Below are 26061 nucleotides of genomic sequence, written 5' to 3'. Positions count from 1 at the left end.
CAAGGGGCATTTAACCACGCGACTCCCATTAATGTTAATTATAGAGCACATATTAACAGCATTATACGATCCTTTTTCCTATTAGCACTATCATAAATCTGATTGGTGGGGCTTAATTAGATCTCAGCAGCAGAATGCTATAGTTTGATACACGAAAGGGCAAATTCATGGAGACAGCATACTATTATTATACTTTAATCTCAAAATCTCTCCTTCTCTTACTCACAACACCAACAAGACTTCTTGTAAGATTGATTTGTTGTCAGAAAATGATTTAAAGACCTACTGTAAAAATATTATATTTTCCTTGCTTCATAGAATGTGGCACTGATGTTAGAGCTCCGCAGAGACTTGATGTACTTTCAGATAGGGAACTTTAAAAGCCATGTGCAAAATAAATAAGATGGCATCCTGCTGTTATTGTGGTAACCTTTACAGATCATTTCAGAACTGCAACTGGTGTGCAGTTTAGTAACATACCACGTGGGAAGCTGTAGCTTAGTGCAATTCCAATGCAATTTTACCCTGGTTTACTTAAGCGCAAGTATAGCTGCTTATTTGGGACCCAAATACAGCATGTAAAGGAAGAAATCATATCCAAAGTGAATGGCACTAGAACATACCAGAAACAGAGAAATAAAGGATGAGGAGAATTAAGACAACATTAAAGCCCAAACCAAACTGCAATGATAGAAAGCTGATTGACTACTTAAGGCATCTCAGCTGAACAGAAGGTCTCTCCTCAACACTACGGTTACACCCCTACTAAGAAAGTTCTCCTTGAGTTAGGGCCTAACCCAACATCAGTGGTTGAGGAACTCACAGTGAACCTGATGGCCATTTAAGTCATTCCTTGAGTCACTCCTAAGGGTATGGATTTGGGGGATTATGTCGTTTTCTACAAATCAGGATTTGTAATGCAAAAGTTTTACATCAAGGCAAGTTTGAAGCATAGAGGAAGGAGGAAAGCATAGAGAGCATGAGGAAAACCCACAGCCATTAGCAAAATCTACTGATACTTGTTGAGAGTCTGAGACATGCCGATTCCATGCTGTTAAAGACTTGCCTTCAGGAAATAATTAGAAGTGGAGTGTAGCAGGTTAAAAAAAAAGAAAAAAGAAAAAATACCCCCCCCCCAAGCTAGTGTTTTGCAGTAAATGAAGTTTCCAAGAAAAAATGAAAGAATAATCCTAGTGGATTAGGGCTCAGTAGCCTTTTCAAAGTGCTATGCCAGACTGATTTTCTTTCCCAAAGTAGAATTCAAATATACCATGGGGAATTAGCAGGAGCTAGAAACTGCTGTCTCTTCCCAGCTGTCAAAGCTGGCCTTGTGATCACCCTGTCGTATGCCATTTTTAGCAAGCCCCGTGGAGCTTGCTGAGCACCTGCAATGGACTGCAAGCTGTAATTGCTTACTTTGAGTGAAAAACCTTCAGCCTTTCCTCAGACAGAGTTTTGCTGAGTGTTTGGTGTAAATTCAGCTGCAATCAGATTTGAAGATGATGTCAAAAGTGGTGGAAGCATGTAATGGGAGGTAAACAGCAAAATGACTAGGGATGAGCGGTACTGAATGCAGTGTGAGGGGAATCACTCATAATAAATGAAGTGGCCTTTAGGCAGCATGAACAAGCCCCACAGCTTCACAGAGAGCTCACATAACCCAGTACAATCCCCCATCACATCAGCCAGCCCTTTTTAACTCACCCTAACACTGCTCTTTCTGCAAAGCCGTGATACCTCTTATCCCGTAAAGTTCTCAGCCAGAGTCACTAATAGGTATTTCCAGCAGCCATTTGCCTGGCAAAGGGCACTCTGAAAGAAAGGACTTGTCCTCTGTGCTCTTTCAGCTGAGAATCACTGAATGTTTCTAGACCCTGTTTCTTTTTTTTTTCATAGCTCATTTTAGAGGTCTGTCTTTTCCTGGAAAATCTATGTGAAATTCCCAAGCTGCCTAGGACTCAAAAGATCTAATAAAAATAAGATTTATTAAGAGCAGAGGGAGGAAATCAGATTAAAACTGAAGAAACAGCTTGCATAACAGATATCTTATGCTTAGCAAATGCGCAGAAGTGCTCAGTACCCATTTTAACTGTTTTGTGGACTTTCTTCTCAGCCTGATACCTGGAAATAGCAGCGAACACTCTGAAGTGTCTCCTTTACAGACATGGCCATTAGTTGTACTTACCTCACCGGTGCACACTCACAGCTTCACTGCACCAGACACAAAGCTGTGTTTTGCTGACCTCAGATTAATTTATTTTGCCTGCAGGCTAGGAGGGCCCCCAGGCACTCTCTACCCAGCAGAGCCAAAGGCCCCAGGACTCCCTCAGCTCCATAGCCCAATGTCCTTCACCACAGCTGAAACGTCTCTCTGCCTCTGCCCACTCTGGGCAGGAGCGATATGGTGCTGCTGCTCACTGGGGTATGCTGAGACCCAGCTGTAGCTGTGACACCTGTAGGGTGGGTCTTCCCTCCCTTCACCCCATCACTCTTTTGTTCTTACCCTAAGGCCATGATCTGCTATCCTTACCAACCCATTACCCTACCCAGCTCCCTACTTTGGCTAGGTTTAAACCCCACTCTGCAGCACCCACGCTGGCAAGACTCCTTTTCTGACTCATTTTTCTCCCTTGGCAGTATTTTTCCCCAGGTAGGCAGTGCTCCTCCCCAGCAGCACCTGCAGTCCTGCGATGTGACAGGCAAGGCAGCACACATCTGCTCAGTGCTGGTCTCCCATCTCTCAGCGGGGGCTCACTTAGTGTGATGAAGCCCCATGTGTCAAGCTCCAGCCATCTGAGCTTCAGCTTCATCCTCATTTCAAACTCATACAGGCCTAATTCAATCCCTGTGGGCTCCAGCTTCTGGAAGCAAATCTCTCCTCACACTGTACTGTCCTCATTTGGGTGCCTTTGCCTTTCTTTCTTGAGCGGAGAAAACCTTTGCCAGGCATCTCCTGGCTCGCCCATCCCTGAGCCCACACGTGGCACTTCTCTTTCACTTCTGCTTCCATCAATGTAGCTCTTCCACTTCGCTAAGTTTCTTATGCTTCTTAGGAGACCTCACACTTTGCTTAGCTTGATGGGCTGCTACTTTAAAATCTGCAGAGCTTTTTCTGGATACTTTTCCTACTTTTATTCCAAAATAAAATGAAGAGGGAGCGCAAATGGATTTGGTCTTCTGTACCTTAGTGGAGACCCTGTCCCCTTGTGCTTCTAAGATGCAGTGTTTGTTGTCACCCAACTGCCCAAACAGGGATGTCATGGGCTTGGAGAGTTGGGAAGGAAGATGGCCTCAAGATGAGCTCAGTCTTGAGAAATAGTCTGCAGCGTGGCGGTAACTGTGAACCCTGTACGTACACCCACAGTAGCCTGCATGGTCTGCTGCTCCTCTTACCCAGCAGGGAGAAGGCATGAGTTACCGTCCAACCCAGCATGTGAGAAAGCAGCACAACCGTGCCAGGTTATTTACAAAAGTTACATGTCATTTGCAGATTCCGGACTTTCAGATGATTCGACTGAACTTCAGAGAACCAGTTGTATTTCTGCATGTCTGTACGCTTCATCTTGCAACTTCAGCCCTGAACCAGCTCTTATTGAAATCAATCAATAAATGCTCTCATTGACTGAAACGGAAGTTGAATCACATCCACTGCTAACACTCACACATCCCTAATTAACTGTCCACTGCATTATTGAGGTGAGAAGACATCACTCCTCAACCATTTTAGTGAAAACGGTGATTGAAGAATTATTCCATAAAAAACCCCACTGGCAATCTTGTGCTAGCTAGCACTCTGGTTTCGGTATGCACATAACACATGTACTCTCCTGTGGTATCCATAGCTCAAGTGACTGTAACATCAGCACAGCTTGCTCAGCGCCTCGCATTATTTGTCTCACAGACTTAACAGCTTTCCAGCAAATTTCCCATTCTGTGTTCCTGTTACTTCCTCCTGCCCTGTACTCTTTCAAGCCTTTATATAAGAAGCATCACAAGCCACCTGATACCAGTTTGTTTGGACAGTTGTTCTGCAGCAGAATTTGTTGGATTCAGCAAAAATGCCTTCTGCTGTCATAGCAGCACCAAACGCGTAACTGCAAATGACTGACTTGCAAGGGTAACAACACTCCTGAGCCTAGTAATTATGCACGGTGATGCTATTATATAATTGATCTAGGGATTTCATAAATTATTCTTTTTATAGTTCTGAGCAGTTCTGAGAACACCCAAAGTCAGATTAGGGAGAGCTTTAGTGCTTACTCCCCTTGCCGAAAGGACATTGTTTCATCCCGTGACCCGGCGGGTTTGGGAGGCAGCCTTGCGCTTACAGAAACCCCAGCTGCCCAATAGCCATGGTGTCTGAGTGGCACTATTTCCATCTACTTATCCCATTACCTCATCCTCACCTCAAACAAGTATGAGTACAGTGATAACAGATTCTGGTATAAATAATGTAGTCCTTGGCAATATATGTTGTTTATTTTTAAATCAGTGTGAGACTAAACTGCTCACGAAAGGAGGGGACGGCGGTGCTAGTGAGACAGGGCATACTGCAGGCAAGGGTTGTCCAAGCTTTATCGCCACCACTTTGCCAATGCACTTAGTGCCTCGACCTGCAGTGCGTGGCATGCAGCCAAGCTAGTCATACTGCTTGGGGTGGTGATCTTCTTGTATCGCGTAAGTTGAGTGAGATTTGATCTCGTTACTACTCAGATTGATCCCTAAGGAAAACCCATAGTGCTGCAAGAAGTGGTCCTGGTGACTCAGAAGCTGGCACTTTTCCTTCTGAGTCAGTGCTGAACCAGTCCCTGAGCATGGTGTTAGGGGCACAGTGTGGCAGGAGGCCTTACGTTTCAGATGTGAAGCATAATTGAGGTTGTAACCACTCATCATCCTTTTTCCCTTTCACCTTCTCATTCTCGCTTGTCAGCTGCTGCTCAGTTGAGCTCCGGCCCCTCAGGGAAGTTGCATTTCCTCCCACTAATTTCCCTACACCTACATCACCGGTGAACACGGCCCCTTCTAGCCGACAGATGGGAGGGCTGTTTGGTTTACCTCCTTCTCCTGGCTGCTAAGCTAGACACGTCCCTCTTAGCAGACGAGCAAGAAACTCCAGTATTCTCTGTCACTGTAGGGGGAGGAATATTTTATATTTTCCTAATTTGTGCATGGATCAATTCAGCTGCTGGGGGAAATGAAGTCACATAAGAGAAACACACTAGAGGCTCCAATAAGAAGTGGCGACAGGAGGTGCAGGAGAGACCTTCAACCCTGCTGCTTTTAGCAATAATCCACTTCCACTCCAGGCAACTGTCTGTTGCTTTCCCCAGAATTTTGCAGCCTGAGATGCTAGATGGACAAAAGAAATTATTACCTTGCGTGTGTTTTCAGTTGATCTGTATCTCACAAATTACATCCAAATTACAGCAAATCTCTTTTTTGAGAAATATCATATATGCCCGGTGACTGCATGGGGCTCATCTGTGGCCTGCAGGCTGCGGGTCCAAGATCCTTAGAAAGCTGATGGCCAGGAGAAAGCTGTCAGGGTCAGGATAATTCATCTGCCTGCAGACTGTTCCTACAAGGTCCTCAGGGAGAGAAGAGCATGTGGTCCAAATGACACATGAGGGAAAGCTACAGGGGTGCAGGTTGAGCAGCCCTGCTCTGGAGAGCAGAGCAATGCTGGACACCTTCACCATCTGCTCTGAGCCTCCTTGGAAGGCTGTTTCATGGACATGTTGGCAGGCCCCTAAACAGGAGGTTTCTGTGCCAGAAAGCTAAGATATCTTATGCTGGTTATTTTTTTTCTTTTTTGAAGAAAAGTCTTCTCAGATTATAAAGTCATAGAAAAGGCACCTTGCAGGGAAACAATAGAGGAAGGCCTTCAAGGGCTGCCTGGCTGCTGGTTTCCTGGCTGCTGCAGGAACAGGCAGTTCTCTCTGGCCAGGCCCTTGTCCCACCAAAATCAGTGGTTATTGTGCTATTGATTTCAAATGGACCAATATTTAGTTTATAGCAAACCACTCTGATAGACAAACCAGGCCCAGAATAAACCTCTTTAACTTAAATGAAACAAGAGTGAATAAGTGAGTTGGGGCAGAGCAAGTGGATGTCTTGATTACAGAAAAGCAAAATACACATTCTGCTTTGTTACAGACAAGACGTTTAGGGCAGTAAGAGTTTCTGCAAATCATGCAGCCAAGCAATCATTTTTTGAAGCTCTTGCATCCCAGCCCAACTGCCCATGTTCATAGGAGCCTCAGCAGTTGACAACCATAGCAAAGAACTTGCCGAAAGGATAACATTTATGAACATATCAAAATGATTCATAATGGGCTATTAAAAGTAGCAAGAGATGAAAGAGGCAGCCTACGGATAAGCCATTTTGAGATTCTCAGTAATTCAGAAGACTTTTTAAAAGTCAAGTTTTAGCTATCACAGATCTGTCCCTGCTGCTCTGTAGATAACGAGGTAGGATTTTCTAATCAGGGTGATATTTCTCTTTTACCTTCTCTTTACTTCACTCTGGAAGCTATCACATAGAGAGTGAAAAAAGTTGTATGTAACTCACACCCACCTTCCATCTCCTGTACACTGCCAAAGCGGCAAGCCTGAGTACGCGTCAAAATCAGCTTCATTTTCAGTAGGCTGGTTCCACTCAGCGCTACCATATTCTAAGGGTTAATTTTGGCAAACAAGGGTAGCTGGTAGAGTAAAGTGTGTGCACCCCTGGGCTGTTTTCATAGTCTGTCAGGCACTTGTTAACACACTAACCCATTCATTTTTTGATGAATTTGTGGCATGCAGGACACGAGCCAGAGGCTGAGCTGGGAACAATATTTATTTATATCTACACACGATAATTCATGTCTGCCCAAATCACGGACTTTCCCTAATCCGCAGTATTTCAAAACATTTGCAGTTCTCTCAGCCGATTAGCGTTGGCTTTGCTTGGCCCGATCTAGTGGAAAGAAACGTAAGACACTGAATGTAGCTGAATGCTTTGATTCACTGATAGAGGCTGACATTTCTTCGCTGGCTGTTCTATCAGTCCATAATTTTAAGATTCTTCTGAGGTGTAAAGAGCTGCATTTTGTGCCTTGACAAGTAATACTGGACATCTAGTACTTGTTCTAGAAAAGGAGTCTTGCCAAAATCAGTCTGCACAAGGGGACGATAGCTCAGTGTGCCACTGAAACAAAGTAAGAGCCTGCAAGTGTTACTTCTTGAGAGCTATTTTCTCAAAATGAATTGCTATCCACAATCTGGAAAGAGGGACCTGATGCATCATTGGCTTGATGGATCACAAAGGTTTCATAGCACTGGTTTCCAGCCACTGTCCTATGCTAAAGGAAACATAAAACACAGTGTCTGGGTTGAGAACAACTGCACAGCAGTGTATGAAGCTACTGAAGATAGCTTGAAAATGTACTCCATACCTCTAAGTGTAAAAGGAGAAAGAAGAAGAGACAGGAAACAGAAAAGGTTGAAAGGTTCATTAGGTAGGTAGGCAATACACAGGCTGTTTGGGGATGAAAGCAGCTTGACCACAGACAGGTTCAGCATCCATTAAAGCTAGTATGAGACAAACCAGCTAAAAGCAAAACTGAATTCGGTTATGACAGCAATACGGCATTGTACCTGGATGGTGTAGCGAGACTGGTGATTATGTGTAGTAAGAAAAACAGCTTCTGAAGCAGCACGTGCCTTTCTGAGCTCTCCAAAGATCAGTATCATCAACCCTCTTATCTAGAGATGGGAAACAAGCACAGAGAAGATGGGACTGGCTCAGTTTCACCCAAAATACCCCCCAAAACCCTGAGTGCTCTATCCACTAGACGATTTACTCATATTTATAACTGCCCTGCTTTAAGGACTAGTAATCACAGGGTTGCCCTATCTGGATCTCAGGTGACAGGGAGTGGATGGCCACACTTTGAAGAGCACCATCCTCCAGGGAAGACCTGGGGCAACAAAAAAGAAGGTTTTTATAAAGGCAAAATTTTACTTTTTAGTTGCCCATAGCAAATTTGGAGACTGAGTAAAACCAGCCTTGCCTGTATCACTTACTAACCAGTCTTATGTTCATTTATCAAAATACTGTTTATTTTCAAAACAGGCCAGTATGACGTATTTATACGCGGTGGTAGCCTGGGTCTTTTTGGTCCCATATTCACTTCAGGAGATCTTTGTAATTTTCCATGCAGTCCAGACAGTTCATTTTTTGGTATTTTCAAACTAATTCTGTCTGAGTTCTGCAAAAATAAGTAAAGTTTAAGCCAGATTATTTTACACAGGGAAACTTGAATGAGTTGCATCATTAACAGCAACTTTATCTGACCTGAATTTGGCTACTGCATAGTTTAAATCCCTTAGGGGACCTTCATTTCTACAGCATTAAGGAGGGTTTCTGAGTTTTTAAAATCCTCGTAAATGTTCTTTTCTGAACTGCACTATAAATTCAGCTTTTTATCATAAACTTTTTGCCTTCCTAAATAAAAAAAGACCCTCAACTTATTTCACTCTATTTCATGACAGTGTTTTAAAAATAGAATTTAATACTCACAGAATGCACTGAAAATCAAAGTTTCGTGTATATGGGATGTATCTGGGAGGGAATTTTCCAATTTTGGCCAGGGCTTTTTTTGTTCTCACTACATATTATTTGAATTAAGTGCACTACATATGCCAGCCAAGATCAAGATCACATGGCACTAGGTGCTATATAAATACAGCATAAGACACAGCCCAGGCCTTAGATAACTTAAATCAAGCAGATAAACCCAAGGGGGAGAGGGGAAGCGCTGTTATCACCACTTTACAGCTGGGAAGCAAGGACACAAAGAAAGGAGTATTCACACTAATTAACTTCAGGCACCAAACGGAGCCTGAGCTCGGGATATGGACTTCCTCCATCGTCAGTGAGCAGAGGGCTGTCTCCAGCGGGCCGTCCACACCGGTCAGGCGGGAACGCGTGTCGCAGAGGTAGCAACGGGCAGTCTGCAGGAGGTGACGTGAGGGATGGGTGTCTGGTGAGGGTCTGAGTGCTTGGCACTTGGCCAGCCAGGCTGCCCGTGGCAGCGAGGGGAGGAGAACGCAGATCTTCCCAACTGCAATGCTGTGGCTGTGCATCCCACAGAAAGGTTGGTTATCTACCACCCCAGGCCTGCTCTAACCTCAAAATGGTTCATCACCATCATGTTGAGCTCCATCAAGAGTCGGTAATGAGCCAGTCATAAACAGTAATTTATCTCATTAACATACCTATGTCAAGTGCGTTGTTAGTGTAGAGTACAAGGTCCAGTGTAAGACATGTCTATGCACAAACATGCCAATGAGCCCCAGAGAGGAGAGATTTGTTGAGACAAGGAGTTGTTAATTAGCCAGGCCAGCTCAGGAGATGACATCTAGTCTAACAAAGAGACACCTGGATCTCCAAGAAAGTGAAACGATGCTTATTCCAGCTAAATGCAAGCCAGTCTATCTCCTGGTAATGAGGGAACAGAAGCAATTGCAGGTGGAAAGAGGAGATCCATATGAGCTTTCCAAAAGACTTCAAGGCAAAACTAAGTGTAAGAGCAAACGTAGCCCACCATGAAGGAGGGTCTTAGAGGGAAACCCTCTGTAGGGGTGCATCTCTGTTGAAGAGCGCTAATACAGCTCCACTATCCTGCACAAGCTTCGTGGAAGGTGTGCACAAAAAAGGCACCCTGCAAGTCCTCTTGTCAGGAAAGGACAACAAATCAGCTGGGTAAAGAGGAGGCACCTTTCTGATTCCTATTATATGGAGTTTAAACATAGCTTTCTTTTCATTTCTTCACCTCTGTCCTTTACACATATTTGTAATTGTTTGTCTATTCTGGATATTATGAATAAAAGCTAGTCAGTCAAGCATACAGAGTTTTGGTACTTTTATTAAATACGGTGTAATAGTAACTGGTTATTTGCCTATGCAATAGCCTCAAAGGACACCTCTATTTATATTTTTCTACTCTGCAAAGTCCATGGGTGTACGTTTGCACAGTTACAACCTTTGTGGCATATTGTGCCGCCGATCTGCGCTCCTGGCCCCCGCCGACACTGAGCTCCACGGCCAGGGTTATAGACTCCCGTCTTATCCTCGACAGTGACCGAGTGTTGTGGGCGCTGCGATGGATGGTATGTGACATGCACAATCTTCCTACAGTGCAGGTGTCAGCTGGCATCTCGGGGAGGGCACAGAGTGAATAAAACTTCTTGACCTGACCATCTGGGTCTCTGGTTCGTAGACTTTCACCCCAGCTGCCACGCTGCTCTCCACGGTAATGTGCAATAGCCTTGAGTTTCCTTCGCCGTTAAAGAGAGATTATCCAAACCATCTGCCAAGAGTGGAGACGGGGATGTGGCATTCCCAGTTGGAGCGCCCGCTCTCTGAGCCGTACCTGAGCACGTAAGGGATGATAGCAAGGTGGCACAACTCATAGGGCTCCAGCAAAGGGGAACTCCTAATTAATTGTCCGTAGAGTACCTCTTTCCCTTATTTTTCTTGTTAACGACTGATTTTTAAAAAGGGAGTTCAGCAGCTCAGCCATTTTACAGTCACCATTAATTTAATCTTCCTCCTTATTTATTGATGGAGCTACTTTCTCTCTTGCCTTTTGTGTCCCCATGATATATTTCTAAAAGCCTTCTCAATGCCTCCGGGAGCATTCAGTCATTCTGCTGCCCTTGCCTTCTCCCTGAAAGCCTCCCCTCCTCGGGAACACGTGCGCTTGGTTCTGTATCCGCTTCTCCTTCCTGGCGTAAAACTTTTTTATTGTTTCTGACTTTCCCAGCACCTCCTTCTACCGCCTTGTTTGTTGTTGCTTAGTCATTGCATTTTCCTGTTTTCACGTGAAAGCACCTTTACGGGTGGGAGAGAACGGCAGCTGGCACGAAGCGGTGCAGCCCTTGGCCTCCCATGGATTTTGGCTGGCTGCAGCCTCTGAGGATCCATCCTGCTCTCTCCTGAAACATCACTCATTCTCTCATCAGAATGGATCGTCCTTCCTACCACCCTGTGTTCACCGAACTCCCCAAACCCCCCTTGTTTGAACTCTAATACCTTCTTGTACTCCTGTATTACAGTATTGTAACAGCCACGTTCATTTAGTATTAATTAGCATTACTGTAATTTAGTTCAGTCCTTATGGGCCTACTCATGGCGCAGTTCTGATAGTGATGGTGCATACACACAGCAGGAGCCAGTCTCCGTCCCAAAGCATTTACGCTCTCTCCAGATGAATCGGAAGGGAAATATCTTTTTCCCATTATACCGCGGCAAGTAAAGCAAGACGAGATTTGCGGGGGAGCTCAAAATCACCTCTAATGGCTAAGCTCCCACGCACAGCCTAATTCGTGGCATTGCTTTTATTAATCCTCCTTAAGTGAGTTGTCCTGGGTCACAGAGGGAGACTGACAGAGCCCTACTGCCTACACACGGGTACGGCGCTGCAAAAGCTGCCCTCGCATCCACCTCCACATCGCACACCTCTACCAACTCCTGCTGCACATTTCTTAGCTCGAGCTGCAGATCCAGCCCTTCATTTCTGCTTGATGTTGAAGCCTGAACACATGAACACATGCTGGTTAGTCTCCAGCAAGCAACACAGGGGGCAGAGGCCCCACAGGTTGGTGCAGTTCAGCTCCCCAGTAATGCACAAAGTGAGAGGTGCTTTATTTTCAAGTTAGCCAAGAATTTTGGAAATACAAGAAAGGTTTCCATTTACTTAAGTTTTAGATTTCTATTTTGGATGCACCTTCCACCCTGCTGAACTATTTTGTCCCTTCCTAATCAAATTGCCTTTCAGCGCAACGACCTTCAATTAGGCCAAGGTGTCCTGTGGCTTGCTCAGAAATCCCAGTAGCAAACTGATAGTCGCTCAGTTCCTCTTTGCTGTGAGAAGATAAGCTGTGGGCCAGAGCTTAAGAATATTAATACCTGCTCCAGAAGGAACAGAAGGTTGTTTCTTAGATGAGTAAGAACGGGTTCAAACATGTGGGTGTGTGACCAGATGGACTGGGTGTGTTAGGAGCACACACTTGCTATAGAAACTTAAATATTTTCTTTAGGGAGCAACAACTACTCATTTAAAAAATAATGCCACCAGGTTTTTGAATATAAACAGGAACAGCGAATGATAAATACTGGTTCAGTTCCTCCCAGCTGTAGGAGAAATGCCTTGGAAGTGTTCACTGTCTTATTCATCACCTCCCCGGGAGAATGCCTACTTCCCAGAACCAGGGTTGTGGGACAGTAAATTGTTGGTGACCTCTGATTTCTTCCACATCTTTGTAAAAGAGATTTTTAATGGTATTATTTCTGCTGGAAAAATGTATAATAGTTCCAGCCTGCTGGCTGGAAACCTTCCCTGCTATATGGCAGAGAAAGGCTCAGGCCCTGCTCTCTTTCCTTTGCAGCGGGATGGGATGAAGACGGCTTCCCTGTAGCAGGCTCAGCAGGAATTTGCTCCCACCGCTCAGCCCAGTAAACCACCAAGATAGAGGCCCTCAAGTTTTGCTCTGAAAACTGAGATCGCAGCACTGATCCACTTCCATTAGAAAAGCTTCTGTTTCCTCCCAATATGAAAGAAACAAATTCAGAAACCTCAAAAAGTGCTGGAAAACACAACTGTTGTTCTCTGGCACCACCAGGCACTCGCAGCCCTTCGATGTGGCAAGGAGAACATGTAGTTCTGTGACCTACTTGTGTACCAGGAAGATTAATTTCTCCTTGCATGAATATGAGCAAGTAATAGGGGTATAAAATGCCAGCGAATTTGGGGTGGTTCTGATCTCCATAAGTGTAAATCAGGAGTCCCTTCCACTGAGGTCAACAGAGTTTCAGTGTTGAAAAGATAATAAAGTCCATTATAGTTATTTGTAGACAAATGAGATGGTATACAAAAGACCGCCCTGCCAACACATCCTGTATTGCCCTGTAGTTGATGTATCCATTTATGCTCACATAAGGAAGATAAAGTAAAAAAGCACCATCTCCAAGTAGTAACCTCATAGGCTCTTTTTGCAGTAATGTCAGTGTCACGAAGGAAAGTGCAGGGAAGTTTTAGGCCACCTAAATATAGATGGAGCCATTTATTGATGATTTATTGCATCATCGAGGCTGAGCTGAGCCTATAAAGATAGGGGACTTCAGAGTTCACAGCGATGCACCTCAGTAAGTGCGTGATATTCGGACTAGCTGAGCTCCTTTGATGTCATAAGATGCTTTTCATTGCTTAACTTGCAAATGAGGCTGTGGATTTGGGAGCCGGACTTTAGAGACCCATTTTTAAAAACAGCCGCCTGAATTTCTACCAGATGCAGAGAAAAAAGAAATTGTCCCCCCTGGAAAATAGCCATTCACGAACAATTTACCCTAAAATTCTCACTAAGTGTGATGAAAATCCAAAGCAAAGGAGGGGAAAAAAGAAACAAGATGAATTAATGCTCTTTTAAAAAACTTTTTACAACTGATTTCTAATGAGGCATGGCCAATGTTGTTGACACGCAATTGGATCAGCTTCAACTCCTGGGCCGACTGTTTGATGAATGGACAAATTCCAAGGCTGGAGACAAACGCTGCCTTCCTCTCCCACAACTCAGCACTTCTCCCACAGACTACTTAAACTTCCACCAGAAATGCCTCCACTCTATATTAGGAGTTTAATTAAAAGTTTCCATACGCAGATTGCGTTTGCTCTCACCGGCCTCTGAATGGGGAAATTAAATGCACAGCAACAGTGCGAGGCTTTGAGCTGGTTTTATGGGGGAGAGCTGCTAACCCGCTCCACTGGAGTTCACAGCACGCTGACTTGTACCGTAACCGGCCTGAAGGACTGAGGCCAATGAAGAGGCTTTGCCTGCATAAAGCAGCTCTCTATAAGCCCAGCAGCAAATATCTTCTTTCTTTTTTCACTCAAAACTTTTATGGCAAAATGTAAAAACAAGAGTAACATTACTGGCAGGAGCTGCTCTTTCCTATTAAATAGTCATCTGTGTTTACAAATCAGATTTCACATGTGCTTTTTGGGGGGGAAAGACCTAAGATTTGACCTGTTCACAGGCCCATTTGCAAAGGGAACCTCAGTTCTTTGCAGCACCAGAGCCTGGCCCTCGATGTGCCCATAGAGCTGGGAGCAGGCACAGCTCCGTCCTCTCAGCACTTGAAACCCAGCTCTTGGCCTGACGGGCACAGGCAACCAAAGCCAGAGTTCACAGCTTTCTCTTCTGAGCCAATCCACCAAAAATGTGTGGCTGTGAAATGCTCCCTCTAGGAGGAAAAGAAAAAAAAAAAAAAAAAAAAGCTCATTTTAGGCACTGTAACAAAAGCCAATGAAATGCAAATCTAGCTTCAAAGAAGTGTGGGAAACAGGGAGTTGTTTTACCAACATCTCAAGGCTTTAGGCTGCTCATCATGCGGGCAGCCCAATTCAGTTCTCCTGTGTGCCTGAGGGATCTAAACCACGCACCTCCGCTCCTAGGGCAATCCCTAACTAGCAGGCTACAGAGTCAGTCACATCCCTTTGGATTTTGTCTCAGTGGCTAGATAAATATTTTGTAATAAGTGGAACTGGTCTCACTGGTGGGATGCATGGAGCTTGCTTCAGCATGCATTGTGGTCTTGTTGGAGCCCTTGTATGGGAGAGGAGTGTTCAAACAGTAATTGGGCAGTCGTGGGAACTGAACTTGATCTCCCACGTCCTGAACGACTGCTCTAATTCCTGATCTGCTGGAGAGAAATGGGAGATTCGCCCTCCTTTACCAGTTTTAGGGCACTTTCTTTTTCCAAACAGAACTATTTGGGCTTTGAGAGCACAATTTGAGGTGCAGAGCTTTGATAGGCTTTTCAGACCTGCCTGCATACTGAAAAAATATCAGTTATTCACTTGTCTCCACCTGGCCCAGTATTTCACATCTGTGCAGACAGAGGGTGAGAGAAGGAGAGCCAGCGTTTGGCCCCGAGGACAGGCGGCCCCAGTGACACGGGGGGAGCTGTACTGGGGGCAGACAAGGCGCATGCGTTGGTTCAGCGTCTGGAACACGGTGCTTTGCGTTGGGTGCAGGGCTGCTTGGTAGCATGGGAAAAACTGAACCTGGCTACTCAAGGATGGGAATAAAACCATTTCCTGGGATGGGAGGTCTGTCTTTCTCTCTCTGCTTTTCCATGTCCACTGGGCAAAGACATATCCCCCTGCCAGAGAAATGCTTCCTTTCCTTTCTCTGCCCCTGAAGGAAAGGGCTTTCCACTTCTGTCATGGAAAAATGTACCAGGGCCCCAGTGAAAGGTAGCAGCTAGGAAAGCCAGTGAATTAAAAAGCCACTGCCTCTTTGCAGCCTTCCTGGTCCAGCTTTGGGGGCAGCGAGCTCAGGCGAGCACCATTCTCTCAGATACTCCCTCTGCTCTTCTTCCTCAGCAGTCTAGGATGAAGATGGGTCGCCCACACAGGGAGAGGTGGGCGAGCGGGTGGCTGGTTGTGGTTGCTGGTGAGCAGGGCTCCTTCACTGCCTTCAGCGGTCTGCTGCTCTCAGCAGTTTCTCTGGTCCAGGCCTGTCTTTGCATGTCAGTAATTTTTAGAGCCATAATTTTCTGTGTGAGCAGCTGAAATGTTCGTATTTTGCTCAAGAGTAGATCCCCAGCACTCCCCCGGTGGCTGGGATCGCACCTAGCTGGGATCTTAGCTTGCTGTAGTAGAGATGGTAAGAAACAAAGTGTCATCAAAAGCAGACAAAATATCATCAAAAAGACTGCTTGAGCAAAATCCCAGCTTGAGAGAATTTTGCCTTCCCTCTTTAAGCAGTGAGGACAAATGAGCAGAATATTCAAAGCACTACGTAATAGGAGGTTTGTCTTAATCTCAAACCAGGTGAAGTCAATAAAAAGACAGAAATTCAGATAAGGCCCCCAGGCTCTCCTAGGTACCAGTTTTAGTTACTGGTCCTAACCCAAGTCAGGCTGAGAGTGGCTAGCGATTGCCGCCTGGTGCTTGCCAGGCTCTCTTGAACCACGTCTGTGCCCACGGTGCCTGTATTCCGGCACTGCATCACACCTTGGCAGATACGGGGCTCAGGGGGACCCCTGAGCGCTGGTGGAAACAAGGCTGCTTGTCTCAGCCCCTAAGTGGAGATTTAAGATCCTCACGGGCAGCCCATTTGGAAACTCTTGGCTTTAGTCTGTAGGGCCATCAACCACGCACCTTTTACGAGCATTTTATTCATTTCAAATAGTCATCTGAGTGGAAAAAATTATATATATATATATAAACATGATGTAAGGAGTGAGCACATTACAAATGTGAGCTGGGTCGAAATAAAACCTACTGCAGCGCTTAAAGGCTATTCTAAATAGATTCACACAAAGCTTTGCTATTTCATAAAACATTAAAGGATTTAAATGACTTTAAATACATCTGTAGAAATACAGGCCATATTTTATTAAAGGTGTCAGGTCTGTCTAATCTCTCCTGTATAAGATGTTCATTTTGCAGTAGCAAAGGCACAGAGATCATTAAGTCCATCCTCAGTGCTAGGCGAACGCAGCCTTTGCCAGCCACCAAACTCTTTCCGCATTAATATTTTAACATTTGGGGTAATGCTGAGAAACTATCCATTGTCACAGAAACCAGAGAGATTAGTAGTAAATCTTTTCAAAGAGAACTACTGCTTCCCTAGTATCTGAGGGTTAGAATTTAAAATAGAGCTAGTTCCAGCGCGAACTGCAGAGCAAAAATAGCATTGCAATGGGCCACAGCCGCTGAATGTATGTGCCACACTAACGAGCCTCGGGAAGAGGCGGGTGTCAGCCTCGAAAGGTGGATGTGGGGTTTCTTGCATCTCTGGAGCATCTAGTGCCAGACAGGATACTGGGCTAGACAGATCCCAGTCTGACCCAACGTTTGCGCTTATGGAAAACAGCAGAGGCAAACCCTGAAGACAAGCACAGTACACAGGGAGACCTAAAGGACAGATCTGGAACAGTAAGCTTCTGTTAGGGATAAATCTGACCCGGTGCCTGCAAAAAATAAACAAGACAACCCTCAGCTTTAAAGGCTGAGACAGAAGCTGAGGGGGACTGCAGCACAGAGCGAGATGGTCCAAATGAGGAGAGTATTTCAGAGGCAAAGCCACACGATCAGTACAGCCGGCCCCAGGAGCTGCAGAGGCACGAACGCCCTCAGCACCAGCTGGGACGTGGCAAGGCATCAGGAATGGACTGATCCTGGAGGTGTGAGGGCCTGGGATGGGAGCAGGAGGGAAGAGAGACCAGGGGCTCTGTAAGTGCAGCTCCCAGAAGCCTCTGGAGGGATTTGTGCCTGTGCACAAATAACTAACACTGGGACTGATGTAGGTGCCACTGCACAAGCAGGAAGGATGGTTTTGTGGTGAGGAACCAAGAGCCAAGGATTTGGGTTGTGTTTCTGACTGCCAGAGACACCTCATGGCTGCTGTGGGGCAAGTCACTTCCTAGCACCTCAAATTTCCTGATCTCTAACATGGGAATATGAATTCTTCTCCTAAAGGTCTTGACTCACACATGTGTAAGGCCCTTGCTCAGAAGGTGATATTTCAGACAATGTCATTACTCATGTTGAAGTTGCCTTGACAGACATACATGGCACCCTTGGGCAAGGTGCTGTAGTAGTGCACAGGAAGAATGATTCTCTGCTTGCATTAAATGGCCAAGTCAGACAGAGTAATGCAGATATTTTATATTTGGAGTCCCGAGGTCTAGAGAGGAATGGGCTGACTAGTAGAGAGGCTGCAAGCTGGGATCTATGAAACCCAAGCTCAGTTTCTCTTCTGTGACAGAGGAGCAGCAGCACTCCCCTATCTCGGGAGTTTTGAGAATATAAATGGTGTAACGACTTGTAAAATGCTCACATAGCTCAGTGAGGGAAACTAGGTAACTGTGTGTTTGTTCATGTGCTCATGTATAGATGAAAAGGGGAAAAGATTAAAGTATTTGCCCTGGGTCATGTAGGAACATGGATGCTAGAGCACACAAATACATGTATCCTGATTTCAACATCAAAGTTTTTTTTACCAGAAGACCATGCATCATCTCAAAAGTATTATCATTACATAAATGATAAGATGGATGGGCCAAACAAAGTGGCAGAGTGTAGAGATTCAGAAAAGAGACAGAAAGAGGCAACCCAGTGATCAGTGACAGACTCGGGAGCACCGAGAGATCACAAAGGACACCAGGAAAGGCTACATCAGCATGATCCAGAATCCTCTTGGGAGATGCCAAAGCCATGGGAAGTCACTTGGTGGTAAGACAGCAGATGTTCTATCACAAGGACGATGGAGGGGAAAAAAATAATTATATGCAAAGATGGCATCTCAGCGTTTGCAAGTGTGGGCTTTTTTTAAAAAACGTTGGATTTGAAACATTTTGGCATGAGATCTCGTAATTAGTTTCCTCCCCGTGCATGGTTTATGAGCTAGTTCCTTTGTTGTTTGTGAGCTGCAGTTAATGGGCACGCTGTTGCTGTGGGGCTAGGTGAGATGTGCTACTGCACATACACAGGAATAAGAGAAAGCAAAAAAGTGCAGAGCAAACCAAAAAGCATCTGAATGATGCAAAACATGTAAATGGAAGAGGCAAACGAGTAACAGGCAAGAAAAATCAGAGACTGCAAATGAATAAGCTCTAGCAGCTACACAGAAAAGAGATGTGGAAATACTGCAATCAGCATTAAATAGTAACAGCATTTGGAAATGTGGCTGAGGTACTGCACTGGTTCTGGGCAAGCGAAAGGCCCTTTGAGGGAGAGAGATGCCATTCACAGGACTGCTGCTGCAGGACAGGAGGAGAAAGTTGCAGCCTTTTCCTAGACTGGTTGGTCAGCCTGTCAGCTGAATCATTTTATACTGCCCCGAAGTGAATGGTATTGGCGCTTGGCCACCAATTCAGTTGGAGCCTTGAACTCTGCTTTCTCTTCCACTTCAGGTGAAACAGATTTATTCTCAACTTGCCACAGATTTGCAATTCAGTATTTATTTGTAGGATGCCTGGTTGCTTGGGCAGCAATGCTGGGAGCTCCTAAGGTTTGTTTTGGATCCCACGCTGGCTGCAAAGGAAGGGTTGGTTGCGTCAGATTCCTGCTGGTCACATTTGCTATGTGGTATACACAAGAAGTGTCTGTTAGGAGTCAATGAAAATACCACTGAGGTTGCATTAACATAGCTAATAGCTGTGTTAATAAATGCCATATAATAAAATAAGTAGGAATATTTTCAGCCCGGTCTGAAGCTATGTGAAAAATGCATTTGATTAATGAAATCCATTTCTGACTGAATGGGACTTTTATAATCAACGGACAATCCATCTGTGTCTTGTTCTTGCTGGGTATTTACAATTCAGTTTTTTAGGATATATCGCAGAAGATCCACTATCTGGTTGGCTTCTTTCATGTACTGGTTGGCAGGAGATGCTGGATGATACTTGCTAGTCTTCTGTCCCCTTTGGAGATGAGAACAATAAATTGAAGCCACCTAGTAGATAATGCAACAGGTACACATAGAGGAGGCTTCATCCACCCGTGTTAGTAAATCATGCCAGTGTTAGAAGAAATGCACGCTACACCAGTGAAAGTAGATGGGCTCCCCATTTCTTGCCATTATGAGGAAAATGGTATTTTCCAAGCAGACTTGCAGCAGTCCTGATGCTGAATGACAGGCTGGGCAGTGGCTTGGCTCCCCTGGTAGTGAGCAGGCAGCAGGCCATAGAGTGGACCATGCTATCCGTGCAGCTACTGCCCTCATAGTGCATTTGTTGCTGCCATTTAAGTCTGAACCTCTTGCTGGAAACATAGGAAACACTGGAGCAACTCCGTGATGGTAGCAGCATTGGGTCCCTTGGGTTTCTCAGCAATACCCAGTGCAATTCCCCTCCCAGTGACAAGTCGGTTAACTAGAGGGACACAATGATCATCTCTGCCTCAATGTTTTATAGTCCTTTCTAACAAAAGAGCCTAAAAACACACTTAGCTTCATTCACGCCTTTGTAAATATGGGTTGCCACCCTTGATTTTTCTGTTTTCAAAACATCAAATGCATAAATGTGTCCCAAAACTAACTTTCACCGATACAGGCTGACTCTGCTTCCCTGAGCTATACCTTTTAAATGAGCAGACTCATTATCCTCATTTATCCTGTAGTAGCATATTCCTATCCTGAGAGCTATGACTTCAGCCACTGACCTTGAAGACAAAAGAGAATTCTCTTTAGCATCAAATTATACCTGCTGGACTTGCCAAGGCAGGAGAGGGAGGTGACTAAAAGCAAATGAATGGAATGTCTTGGATTTAGAAAAAAACAGCTTGTTAATCAAATCTAACAGAGAGAAACCATTAAAAGCAGGTTTAAGTGCCTCTTACCAGCTTCCAGTTCAGATGGTATCAATACATATTTTAGATTCTCCAGTTTATGTTACATAGCAAAAGCACACCTGGGAGAGTGCACACACTTATCTCCAAGCAGCATCCAAAGTTAAGTTACCCAGTTCATTTTAGACTAGTCGAAAATTAATGCAATGATCTATTTTCAAAAGGTTAACTTGAACTGCATAATCTGTCCAGAGATACAAGAATCATCCAAATTGTATTGTCCTGCAGGCACCGGATGGTGAGTGCAGGAGCTTATTCAGTGGTCATGTTAAATTTCCATGTGTTGGCCAGATGCTTTCATTGGAGCCCCAGTGAATCAGTGTGGCTGTGATCTGCTAATTGTTTTGACACCATGGGAGTTGAAAAGCACTGGTGAACACTTGGCTCGACTGAAATGTATGTTTTACTTAAATGACCCCAGGGATGATCAGAGTCAATTTTCCTGCTTATGTCTGCTGCCCTGGCGCTTGAGGTGGTTCTGGTCAGTGCTATAGAAAACAAGCTTGTATTTAGTTAGTTCTTTCTGTATAGCATACAAAGAATAGGAGTGCCTATTCAAAGCCAGAGGCTCCAATTCAAGGAGCCACTTAAACATATGCCCTAATCAGGACAGCACTTGAGTGTATACATGCTTATCTGTAAGCACGTGCTTGATTTCCACTAGTCTGCATGAGGTTTACACCCAGGTTTAAGAGTCAGCACATGCTGAAGTGCTTTTCTAAGACGTTTTCCAGAACCAGGATCTAAGTGAGAAAAATGAGTATGCCACATCTAACCACATTGGAATAGATTGCTGCTGCATTTGCAACTGCAAGGAAGTCTGGGCAAACTTAGTTCCCCTTAGGTCAGATAAATAATTTTCCATTTATTCCCTTGCTCTCTCCTCTCTCTCTCTTCTCTTCCAAGGAAGCAGAGGATTTTTGCTGTAGAAGACAACCCCAGTTCCCTGCTCATTCGGGTGCGGGTTGAAGGAAAGAAGAATGTTGGCTCTTGGAAAGAATTTGTTTCAGACTCATCCATTAAAATCATTGCGTTGGTTCTTCCACAGTTGACTTGTAATGACTCCCAGGAGTTCCTCTCCCAGAAGTAAGGTCAAACATATTGACTTTTCTTTCTTTCCTCACAGCTTTTCAACACGGGACAAATGATTGCTTTGATAATTAAACATTCACAAACACAAGGCATAGTGATTGTAAGGAAGGACTCTGTCTCTAGGAGCAAGTACCACAGCTTAGTGAACTCTGCTCTCAGACTGTTTGGGAATAAGTATCCTTCACGAGCAGAAAAAGGTTTCTAATTAGGGATAATTTCAGTTTAAAGACAAAGAGGATGAATTAATAAAATTAACCGTACTAACATGCTACCTTGTTTTGACTCTTGCTGGGCTACTTGTTGCAGTAGTTGGAATCATGTTATTTCTTACACTAACTAATGATGGTATGTGGAATTAGCTCATGGAAAAGTCTTCCACAAGATCAAGGGAATGAAATGCCCAGGATTCACATCGTGAATGGGGTGAATTAACATCAGATAAAGGTACTACAGTAAAGACTAAGAAAACAAGAATTTAAAAGGGTTATGGATTTTTACATTAGCAACATGTATGTCAACAACTTACAGAAGTGCTTAGGAACATCTTCTTTTCTAAAGAAGCTGCAGCTCTGAAACACCCGGATGCAACCCTTCCAGTCAGGATCTAGACAAAATGCTTGCATTTTCATAGGACCCAGGGCTGTTTTGCACTAAAGATGAAGTGAAAGAAGTCTTCTTTCTGACCTTGCCTTTGTTAGTCCTCCTTGGCAGAGCAGGACTGGAGTCAGCCCAGCACGGGCAAACACTCAGGTACCACCGGTTCAGATTGAGAGCTTACAGAGACCAGTCACACTAGGAAACCAGTCCTCCACCCTGCTGTCTTAGTTCAATGCAGCTCTTTCCAATCTTGTTTCCATTTTGCAGGCTTTGGGAGTTTTCCAGATCTGTGCAGCGAATTTGAAACTCCTGACCACAGCCTGGATCTTCCCTGTCTCTTTGCAGCCTCTCCGAAGCTGTCTGAAGCCCTCAGTGTCCCTGGGAGGGGTTAGCTGACCCCAGTTTCAAGTGTGGGGTATCCTGCTTTTCAATTGTGGGGATACATAAATGCCTTCCTACCTCTGCCAAGCAGTTCAGCAGCTGCAGGCAGGACTCACCACAACGCACTAAGCATTAGCAGCGTGGCCACCCTGGGAAACGCTCTCCCGTTTGCTGCACAGCCTTGCTCCCCCAGTCCGGCCACGCCAGCTCAGTGCTGCCCTGAATCCCCGCACGGGCTCCTCAGCTTCCCTCTCTCCTACCCCACAGCCCTTCAGCACAACACCTCGCTATGTCCCTCCACTGGGAGGACTAACTCTCGCCCCTTCTTTCACGATAGCTGTGCTTCAGCTGCCCTTAACCAAAGCAGTGTGTCAGAGTCGCACAAGCCAGGAAATCCTCTCTTCCCTCTCCAGGAAGAGACTCCTGCAGAGACTCTGCCTTTTATAACCCCATCCATCACGTTAATTAGGCCTCTCAAGTGAGGGTTACCTGACCAATATGATTCGTGTCAACCTCTCCCTTCTGGTAGTGGTGGAAACTCTCCTCAACCACAATTACCCCAAAGCATTTATAGCTGCTCTCCTCAGCTGGCTGAAAGTTGAAGCTAAACAAATGTAGACTAAAAAAAAGATACTTTTTTTTTGTAGTAGTGACCATAATTAACCATTGGAAGGATTTGCTAAAGTTACAGTAGATTTTTTCCATCGCTGGAAATTTTGAGGTCAGGATGGGATGCTTTTCCGTGCTGTGGTTCAAACGGGAATGAGTTCAGGGAAGTCCTACAGCTTAGGAATAAGGCACTGGATGATCCTAATGATCCATTAATGTTTATGAGACCACATCAGTACTGAACCTGAGGGGGATGTACCTAAGTCATCCCAGGTTTGAATGCAGAAGACAGACTCTGGCATTGGGAGATTTAGCTGCAAGAGGCTTGCAGGAGGGATGTAGCAGAAGGACGTTTCTTGTTCGGCCCTTGGACCTGCACAACTCATTGAAGGTAACTTTCTGGGCCCCTGGGCCCAGATGGGTTCCTGGACATCCCACGTGTAAGCAGCAGTGATGCTAATTAGAGTTTTAAAATATGCTAATGAGCCTGACTTCAGCTCTGTCTCTTCAGAACATTAAAGAGGCAAAGCATTTTCTCCCTGACTTCAGACAGACCTACATTCATCTTGCTTTCCCTCATACATACACAAAGTATTTGGGCTTTTAGTCCCTAATTTCATCAGGAACTAGTGAAAACTTGATGTTGCTGCCTGAGACTAGGAAGAATTGAAACATACAGCTGCTGGAGATGATGACTCAGTGACCAGTTTACAGCAGTTTCAGTAAATATGTGTTTACAGACACCCCTTTCAACCCTACTGGCTGCTGTGGGTTTTCTTGGCATGATGGAAGGTGACACTAAATGAAAGGGTCTCAGTTGCACAGGAAGAGATCCAGGATCTCTCCTGATGCAGGGACAGATTAAAAGAAAGTACTCACATTGTCCAAGCAGGATGTCTAGTTGCTCCTTTACGAGGAGAGCAAACTGCTATAAATGAATGAGGACACGCCGTTCTGAGTGAATCACACCTCTGTTTTTACGTTGCTGCCTCTGTGCTCCAGCCCCATGGAAACATTTTTCCTTAAAGACCTCTTGACATTGTCACTAGCTTTGCAGATTGCTCATGTTTTGTACACAGGAAAACTCACTTTTGGAAGAGCATTTAGGTGAAAGAAGATAGACTTTTTTACACCGAGGAATAACTTCTCATAAATCTGCCAGAGCACGTTCATTTGTCTTGCAAGCTTGCCTCAAGCCCCCAGTATCTCTTTCTCATCAAGGTCACATCTGTTTAAACGTGCACAGGGAGGCTGAGCTAGCCACTGGGGAAACATTGATTTGTGATCCTGTATTGCAACAGCCTGAACAATTAATATGATCAAAACATCCCATTCCATGTCATTATTATAGACCTCATGATATTTATTTTCATTACTTAGGACTTAAAGATGAAAGGGGAAGCAGTGGCTGTAGGGTAGAGCTGTAGGTGGGAGAACTCCAACTTGTCTTAGCTACCTCCATACCCAGAAATGAAGAACAGTTGTAATAGTCCCTGTCAGTGGCTGATGGATATTTCGGTAAAGTCCTGAGGTCACCGTTGTTAGTTTCCAGCTGAAAGGTAGATGATACAGGTCAGGACTTCAGAACAGCTGCTCTTGTCTGGATCAAGGGGATAGAAACACAACACCATGAAACCTGAATATGGTTGAGATCCTTGTCAGCTTCTTTCTGACTTTATTTTCCCATTATTTTCTAACTGCAGGAAGTGCTACCCCAGCGAAAGAGTTGGCTTTGAAAAGATGAACAGTCTTCTCGGCCCCTCCGCTCTCATGCAGGATTGGGAAGAAAGACATTCTCTTGGATGCCTGCACAGATCAATGTTTATCCTTTCCAGTCCTGTCCACTGAAACATACTCTTGTCAAAGTAACTATAATAAAATTAGACCTCTCCATATTCCTTTTCCAAGTATGATCTTGATGAGAGTTCAACTATAATCTAGCATGTGAATGGTCCAGCAGCTCCCTTCATCCTAAACTCTTGTCTGGCCAGCTCTTTCTCAAAGCTAAGCAATATGAGTGAAATATGGAAGCAGACGGAGAGGAAGTGTAGTTAGCATTCATTCATTGCTTATGTTGTACAGGCTGTCAGAACTAATGAAATTTTATGACAGACGGGCAGCGATCAGCTTCTTAGTGTTATTTATCTTTCTCACTCCTGGCTCTACATCCTGGATAATTCTTCATTCATCTTTAAAAATGCCAAGATGACTAAGCACAGGACCCACCTACCCAGAAAACTAGCAAATTGTGTCAACGCATAAGGATAATTAATAATCACCTGGCTCGAGTGATGAGTGACTGCCAGGCAAAATATTCTCTCTCTCTCTCTCTCTCATTGATTTCTCCCCGCCCCACTTCCTCTCTCCCACTGAGCTTCCAAAAACTTCAAAAACATCCATTATTGGGGCTTTTCCCCCTCCCCTTTCTGCCATCTCTCTTCAAACTACAACAGATGTTTGCAAAGACATTCCTCAGACTGAAGGCACTCATGGATGGCGCTGTGGGCACCGGCTGCCTCACACGGCCCCCGATTCGCATCATTTATCCTGAAAGGTGCCAGCTAGGCTTGACAGATTCATTTGTAATAGCTTTGTAGTAGATGATGCAAATTGATGCAAAACATATGAGTGAAGCTAGCTTCATTCGCCACCTGTTAATAGCAGGAGCCGTGGGGGAAGGAAATGTATTTTGTGCCTTCACAGCAACTACCTTATCTTGTGAAACAGTGAAGGTTGCCCATGCCTGCAGTGCTTAGGATGAAAGCAGTGGAAGGAGAAGTGGTCACCTAAAAATCAACTTTCACCTCCAAATAGGAGGCACCTTCTTATTACAGCCATACAACATGTAGAAGAATTTGCTTTGCTCCAAGAGTGACATGTAGAGGTGAGATCTTCCAGTACATTCATCAGTCTATCATGTTTCTCTATATCAGTCAACAAATACTTATCTTCAGTTGGCAATGTATCAAGC

Source organism: Dromaius novaehollandiae, chromosome 18, assembly GCF_036370855.1.
Source record: "Dromaius novaehollandiae isolate bDroNov1 chromosome 18, bDroNov1.hap1, whole genome shotgun sequence".
Lineage (NCBI taxonomy): Eukaryota > Metazoa > Chordata > Aves > Casuariiformes > Dromaiidae > Dromaius > Dromaius novaehollandiae.
The sequence above is the reverse complement of the archived record's forward strand: the minus strand, read 5'-3'. Positions refer to the sequence as shown.